This window comes from Bubalus kerabau, chromosome 4, assembly GCF_029407905.1.
Source record: "Bubalus kerabau isolate K-KA32 ecotype Philippines breed swamp buffalo chromosome 4, PCC_UOA_SB_1v2, whole genome shotgun sequence".
Lineage (NCBI taxonomy): Eukaryota > Metazoa > Chordata > Mammalia > Artiodactyla > Bovidae > Bubalus > Bubalus kerabau.
The window spans coordinates 79,128,980-79,137,297 of NC_073627.1; the positions used below are offsets into that span (position 1 = coordinate 79,128,980).

An 8,318-nucleotide genomic window follows, 5' to 3' on the forward strand; every position below is an offset into this window, starting at 1 on the left:
AGGCTCAGACAGTAAAGCGTCTGCCTGTGATGTGGGAGACCCGGGTTCGATTCCTGGGAAGATCCCCTGGAGAAGGAAATGGCAATCCACTCCAGCACTTTTGCATGGAAAATCCCATGGACAGAGGAGCCTGATAGACTACAGTCCATGGGGTCGCAAAGAGTTGGACATGACTGAGCGACTTCACTTTCATTTTCACTTTCCATCCAGTTAGTTATTTTATCCTGTCAGATATATGAAATCATTGGTTGTGATATTAATGAGTTTCAGAGTGGAAGGAATTCTTTTTTCTTTTTTAATGAAGCATAGAATTTATTAATGTATTTACATAATTTATAATCTGTAAGCAGTGGGCTCATAAATATATGACTACAACTTTACATGTGCTAAGCAACAGATACCTGTCTCCCCCACCAAGGCAGCTCATCAAATTAAAAATGGACAGCATTTACCCCACTTTCTAGGCTGCTGCTTTTCTCTTTGGAAAACACGGCTAGTCAGTTTAAACTGAATCTGCAATTCAACATGTTCCAGGCAGCCTCTCTACCACCACCATCTTGATTGTCAGAGCTTACTTAAAAAGGTGCCAGTGATGTGCCTGGGGATACCTGTGCGACAGGGTCCTGGGCTGCTGTGTCCAATGGAGACTGTGTCAGAGACGGCGTGGGTGGGTGCCTCTCCATCAGCCTCAGAAACAACCCACCTCAGCTTCAGACAATCCTAACTGCCATCCCTCCAGGGTGGTAACTGCATACATTCTAAATGTTATCACTCCCTCTAGCAGTGGCAATGGTCAATGGGAAAACAAGGGAAGGAATGTATCCACAAGGACTTTTTTTCTTCCCTCAAGAACCATGAAAGTGCTAACTTTTCCTTTACAAATGTGACATAGAATCTTGACTACAAAGCTACTCAGTGATCTCATCCTACCATTCACACAACTGTACATTCCTTCTCAGCAACATCAGGAGCCAACGATGCAGTCCCTGGGTACACAGAGATCCTTTACAGGACGGAAGTCCACAGACTGACGTATTACTGCTGCAGTCTCTGAAGAGGAGAGGGAACCAGTTAATTCCTGTGAATCCCAGTTGCCCAGAAAAGATCCAAGACTGGCAGGCGACCCCTGGAGGGGGGCCCAGACCTCCCGCGGCCTGTCAGGACCAGCTACTTCGTCTGGGAGCCCCAGGGCCAAGGCCCAGTCAGCAGCAGCTCCGCCTAGGCTCCAAAGGCTCTGTACAGTTTGAAGCCCTTTCCGCCAGAAGGCGGCTGGCGTCAGTGGATGGAATTCTTTGACTAATTTATATAAAGAGTCCGTTTTTGTTTATCTTGTTCTTCGCTCTGGTCCATAAAAGGACTGCATGGATGTAGTCGGCGTAGTCTCGGCATCTCTCTTCATGACCTCTCTTACCTCCATAAGATCACACTTACTTCCTGCAATGACAACTACAATGTTGGGTGGGCCATGCTGCTGAAGCTCTTTTACCTAATTCTTTCATGTTGAAAATATTTCGTGATGTCATAAATAATTATAGCTGCAGCCGAGCCTTGGTAGAACATTGGCGCTAAGGCAGGAAATCGTTCTCGTCCAACTGTATCCCAGATGAAGGATTTATGTAGCTCATTTTGGTACTGGACAATCTTGGTCATAAAAGATGGTCCTATTGTTGGGTTGATGTTTGGATCAAACCTGTCTTCCACGAACCACTACACAATATTTGATTTACTTACATCTGTATCCTCCAGCAGACACACTTTGAGCTACTTCAGCACCATGGCCTGGGAACCAGGGGCGCAGGCCCACTGCCATTCCTAAATTGAGAGACAGGCTGGGCCCAGCACGAGCATTCCCCGGCGCCACCACCGCAAGGCGTAACCCCGGCTGCGGGGCACGCAGAGGCCACTGCCTCCCGGTTGCCGGACCTTGGCCCGCCCTGCTGTTCTCAGCAGCCTGAACAGGTTCCCCTGGCGCCACCGCTGCCGCCATCTTGGGACAGCGGACGGTCAGCTGCAGAGTGAAAGGAATTCTTAAGAGACAGTTAGTCCATTTTGACGACTATGTAGACAAAAGAACACTTCCTCAAACAAGACACTGATTTCCTCCTATGATAAAGAGAAATGGTGGTAAGGCATGTAACCAACTTTGTTCTCATTACTGTTTGGGATTTGTGTATGAAGTTACAAGTTCCTTAGAGTTTCTGAGGCAATAGGATTGTGGGTGAGATCCAGGAATCTACAGTTTTAAAACAAACTCAGGCAAATAAATGAATCAATGCAGCTACTATATCTTAAAAGACAACAAAGCAGACCATAGAGAAGGCAGAAGTCTAAAAATATTTTTGAGTACGGCCATCTTTTATTCTCAGTTCAGGTCAGTTGCTCAGTCATGTCCGACTCTGTACGATCCCATGGGCTGTAGCATGGCAGGCCTCCTTGTCCCTCACCAACTCCCAGACTTGACTCGAACTCATGTCCATACAGTCCGTGATGCCAGCCAACCATTTCATCCTCTGCTGTCCCCTTCTCCTGCCTTCCATGTTTTACAGCATCAGGGTCTCTTCAAATGAGTCAGTTCTTCGCATCCAGTCGACAGTGTATTGGAGTTTCAGCTTCAACATCAGTCCTTCCAATGAATATTCAGGACTGATGTCCTTTAGGATGGACTGGTTGGATATCCTTGCAGTCCAAGGGACTCTCAAAAGTCTTTTCCAACACCACGGTTCAAAAACATTAATTTTTTGGTGCTCAGTTTTCTTAATAGTCCAACTCTCACATCCATACATGACTACTGGAAAAACCATAGCCTTGACTAGATGGACATTTGTTGGCAAAGTAATGTGTCTCTGTTTTTTAATATGCTGTCTAGGTTGGTTGTATTTTTTCTTCCAAGGAGTAAGCATCTTTTAATTTCATGGCTGCAATCATCATCTGCAGTGATTTTCGAGCCCCCCAAAATAAAGTCTGACACTGTTTCCACTGTTTCCCCATCTATTTCCCATGAAGTGATGAGACCAGATGCCATGATCTTAGTTTTCTAAATCTTGAGCTTTAAGCCAACTTTTTTCACTCTCCTGTTTCACTTTTATCAAGAGACTCTTTAGTTCTTCTTCACTTTCTGCCATAAGGGTGGTGTCATCTGCATATCTGAGGGTATTGATATTTCTCCCAGCAATCTTGATTCCAGCTTGTGCTTCTTCCAGCATAGCTGATGTACTGTGCATATAAATTAAATAAGCAGGGTGACAATATACAGCCTTGACATACTCCTTTCCCTAATTGGAACCAGTCTGTTTTCCCATGTCTATTTCTAACTGTTGATTCCTGAACTGCATACTGATTTCTCAGGAGGGAGGTCAGGTGGTCTGGTATTCCCATCTCTTTAAGAATTTTCCATGGTTTGTTGTGGTCTACACAGTCAAAGGCTTTGGCATAGTCAATATAGCATAAATAGATATTTTTCTGGAACTCTTTTGCTTTTTTGACAATGCAATGGATGTTGGCAATTTGATTTCTGGTTCCTCTGCCTTTCCTAAAACCAGCTTGAACATCTGGAAGTTTATGGTTCACGTATTGTTGAAGCCTGACTTGGAGAATTTTGAGCATTACTTGACTAGCATGTGAGATGAGTATAATTGTGCAGCAGTTTAAGCATTGTTTAGCATTGCCTTTCTTTGGGATTGGAATGAAAATGGACCTTTTCCAGTCCTGTGGCCATGGCTGAGTTTTCCAAATTTGCTGACATATTGAGTGAAGCACTGTCACAGAATCATCTTTGAGGATTTGAAATAGCTCAACTGGAATTCCATTACCTTCACTAGCTTTGTTCTTATTGATGCTTCTTAAGGCCTACTTAACTTCACATTCCAGGATGTCTGGTTCTAGGTCAGTGATCACACCATCGTGATTATCTGGGTCATGAAGATCTTTTTTGTACAGTTCTTCTGTGTATTCTTGCCACCTCTTCTTAATATCTTCTGCTTCTGTTAGGTCCATACCATTTCTGTCCTTTATTGACCCCATCATTGCATGAAATGTTCCCTTGGTATCTCTAATTTTCTTAAAGAGATCTCTAGTCTTTCCTATTCTATTGTTTTCATCTATTTCTTTGCATTGATCACTGAGGAAGGCTTTCTTATCTCTCCTAACTATTCTTTGGAGCTCTGCATTCAGATGCTTATATCTTCCCTTTTCTCCTTTGCTTTTGGCTTTTCTTCTTTTCATAGCTATTTGTAAGGCCTCCTCAGACAGCATTTTGCTTTTTTGCATTTCTTTTTCTTGGGTATGGTCTTGATCCCTTTCTACTGTACAATGTCACAAACTTCCTTCCATAGTTCATCAGGCACTCTGTCTATCAGATCTAATCTCTAGATTCTATTTGTCACTTCTACTGTGTAATCATAAGGGATTTGATTTAGGTCATACCTGAATGGTCTAGTGGTTTTCCCCACTTTCTTGAATTTAAGTCTGAATTTGGCAGTAAGGATTTCATGATCTGAGCCACAGTCATCTCCTGGTCTTGTTTTTGCTGACTGTGTAGAGCTTCTCCATCTTTGGCTGCAAAGAATATAATCAATCTGATTTTGATATTGACCATCTGGTGATATCCGTGTGTAGTCTTCTCTTGAGTTGTTGGAAGAGGGTGGTTGCTATAATCAGTGTGTTCTCTTGGCAAAACTATTAGCCTTTGCCCTGTTTCATTCCATACTCCAAGGCCAAATTTGCCTGTTACTCCAGGTGTTTCTTGACTTCCTACTTTTGCATTCCAGACCCCTGTAATGAAAAGGACATCTTTTTGGGGTGTTAGTTCTAAAAGGTCTTGTAGGTCTTCATAGAACCGTTCAACTTCAGCTTCTTCATCATTACTGGTTGGGGCATAGACTTGGATTACCATGATATTGAATGTTTTGCCTTGGAAGTGAACAGAGATTATTCTGTCATTTATGAGTTTGCATCCAAGTACTGCATTTTGGACTCTTTTATTGATATGATGGCTACTCCATTTCTTCTGAGGATTCTTGCCCACAGTAGTAGATATAATGATCATCTGAGTTAAATTCACCCATTCCAATCCATTTTAGTTCGCTGATTCCCTAAATGTCAATGTTAACTCTTGCCATCTCCTGTTTGACCACTTCCAATTTGCCTTGATTCATGGACCAAACATTCCAGGTTCCTATGCAATATTGTTCTTTACTGTATTGGACTTTGGTTCCATCACCAGTCACATTCACAACTGTGTGTTGTTTTTGCTTTGGTTCTGTCTCTTCATTCTTTCTGGAGTTATTTCTCCACTGATTTCCAGTAGCATATTGGGCACCTGCTGACCTGGGGAGTTCATCTTTCAATGTCCTCTCTTTTTGCCTTTTCATACTGTTCATGGGGTTCTCAAGGCGAGAATACTGAAATGGTTTGCCATTCCCTTCTCCAGTGGACCACATTTGATCAGAACTCTCCACCATGACTCGTCCATCTTGGATAGCCCTATGTGGTGGGGGCAGGGGTGGCTATCCCTTGGGCAGAGGAATCGTTTATTCAGTGAAATATAATCCAGAACCTCAGAACTTAAAACAGGTAAACCAGAGTAACTCTAGGAAATTGAGGAGACAGGGCAAGGCCATGCTCACAGATGCCTCTTTCTCCCCCTCACTGAGATGTCTTTTGGAAACCTGGTTTGAGAATGGAGAAGACTCTTGAGAGACCCTTGGACTGCAAGGCAATCCAACCTAAAGTCCTAAAGGAAATCAGTCCTGAATATTCATTGGAAGGACTGTTGCTGAAACAGAAACTGCAATACTGTGGCCAAATGATGTGAAGAACTGACTCATTGAAAAAGACTGATGCTGGGAAAGATTGAAGGCAGGAAGAGAAGGGGACGACAGAGGATGAAATGGTTGGATGGCATCACTGACTCAATGGACATGAGTTTGAGTAAGCTCCAGGAGTAGGTGATGGACAGGGAAGCCTGGTGTGCTGCAGTCCATGGGACTGCAAAGAGTTGGACACAACTGATCGACTGAACTGAACTGAACCTGTCATTATAAAAACAGTTTTTCTATTGTCCAGTAGTCTATATTCTTTTGTATTATTTTAAAAGCATTGGACATAGATGGGTGAAGAGAGGTAATTGGCTAGGTATCTCATCACCATCAAGGATGTTGCTTATTACCTCCTAATTCTGTAACATTGAAAACAACTGCATTTACAGTTAAAATGAATTATGAATATTTTTGCATCTAAGAGAAAAGTATGGCTAATTAGTCCATTGGCTGTAATGTTGTTATGCCAGTAACAGAAGTATCATAAATACTCATTTACTATTTACGAGATATTTGTTCATTAATTTTATTTGTTCTACATGTTTGCTGACTGACTTTCTCCTCTCATAGTCTATTCTTCACATAATGCCCATGTGAACATCTGATATACTCAACCACTATTCTATTCCATTCTATTTTATCTTGTCACATCATATCATATAATATTGTCACTACATTTAAAATTTCTTTTCTGAAACATTCTTAGGAAATCCTGTAACCATCAGTTCCTATAAAAAGGAAGAAAATTAGAATATACTTAACCACTGTCAGACTGTAATCTACTGTTTTCTTCATCTGCAATAAATTAGATTTTCTTGGAAAGTAAAAGTCTAGTGGCTAGCAGTGACAAAAGTCATGCTCAACATGGGAGCACAGGAAAGGAATTCAGTGGCCACTTTTTGTATTTCCTATCTTTAATAGATATACTAATATCCACTTCCCATGTTCGTATGCAATATGCAAGTTCCCAGACCTGAACACCCCTACTGGTATGTGTTCCTCCTCAGAGCACCTCAGTTACCCAAGTCCTTATTATTTTTTTTTAACATTCTAGAGATAAAACACAATAGGAAAATATATTTAGAATAATTTAAATTAAATATTTAGCATTTATTCATATATGACTGCAATTAAAAGAAACCCCAAAAAAGAAAAATCTATGCTATTATAGGAAATATATATAGGTTTTTTTTTTTTTAATTGGAAGCTGAACTAAATCTATTTAAGGCCTATAATATGAAAGAGATTTTTTAAACTGATTTTTCCAGTGGACTCTAAAGGAACTCTATGCCATTTCTTCAGTGGTAGTCTCAATTTGAAATAGCATGGCTATTTAAAACAATTATGTCTCCAAATCTCTAATGGCCACAGAACAAAGCTTAGTGTCAGTCTTTCAAATAATAGTTTACTAGCATTTCAAGTGTTCCTGCCAAAAGAAAGCAAACCAAATTAACAAAACAATTGGCCAAAATTACTATTACCAAATAAACAAGGTCCCAAATGAACAAACACAATCATAGATTTCATTGCATTTCCATAAAATTTGCTAATACTACATTTAATAAAATACTTCAATTTTCTGAAGAGAAAACTTGAAATCTTTGAGTTCATTAGAGCTATAAGAAATCCAAAAGAATGAACCCATAAACATAAGCAGTCTCCTTATAGCCATTTCTAATATCCTTTCCATCTTAGTTACCTGTTACTTTGGACCCTTTTTGTAGTAAGATAAGAAAAATCCTCAGAACAGAAAAGGAGGAGACTGTGTTCAGAATGTTTACGAAATTAGCACTCTTTATCTAACTGAATCATTGCATTGTTTAATATGATTGCACATTCTTTTACTTCAAGTTATGGATTAGTGGGGTTTGATTCAGAAAATCCATACTCTGAGTAACATGGCTCCTCCTCTAGAACACTTTCTAATACCATACACAAAAATAAACTCAAAATGGGCTAAAGAATGGCCTAAATATAAGGCCAGAAACTATCAAGCTCTTTGAGGAAAACATAGGCAGTATATTCTTTACATAAATCACAGCAGGATTCTCTTTGACCCACCTCCTAGAGCAATGGAAATAAAACAAAAAATAAACAAATGGAACTTAAACAAATGTTCTTCTGCACATCAAAGGAAACAATAAGCAAAACATAACCAACAGAATGGGAGAAAATAATTGTGAATGAAACAACTGACAGGATTAATCTCCAGAATATAAAAGCAGCTCGTGCAGCTAAACATCAAAAAATAAACAGCCCAGGGGAGGAGCCAAGATGGCGGAGGAGTAGGACGGGGAGAACACTTTCTCCCCCACAAATTCATCAAAAGAGCATTTAAACGTCGAGTAAATTCCACAAAACAACTTCTGAATGCCGGCAGAGGACATCAGGCACCCAGAAAAGCAACCCAACTCTTCGAAAGGAGGTAGGAAAAAATATAAAAGACAAAAAAAGAGACAAAAGAGGGAGGGACGGAGTTCTGTCCCGGGAAGGGGTCTTAAA

At 40.6% G+C, this 8,318-nt stretch overlaps 1 pseudogene; it reads right to left on the minus strand.

Annotated features, from left to right (window-relative positions):
* Nucleotides 1-962: 962 nt before the first annotated feature.
* LOC129649876 (ras-related protein Rab-22A-like) lies at nt 963-1,776 on the minus strand (annotated as a pseudogene).
* Nucleotides 1,777-8,318: the final 6,542 nt, after the last annotated feature.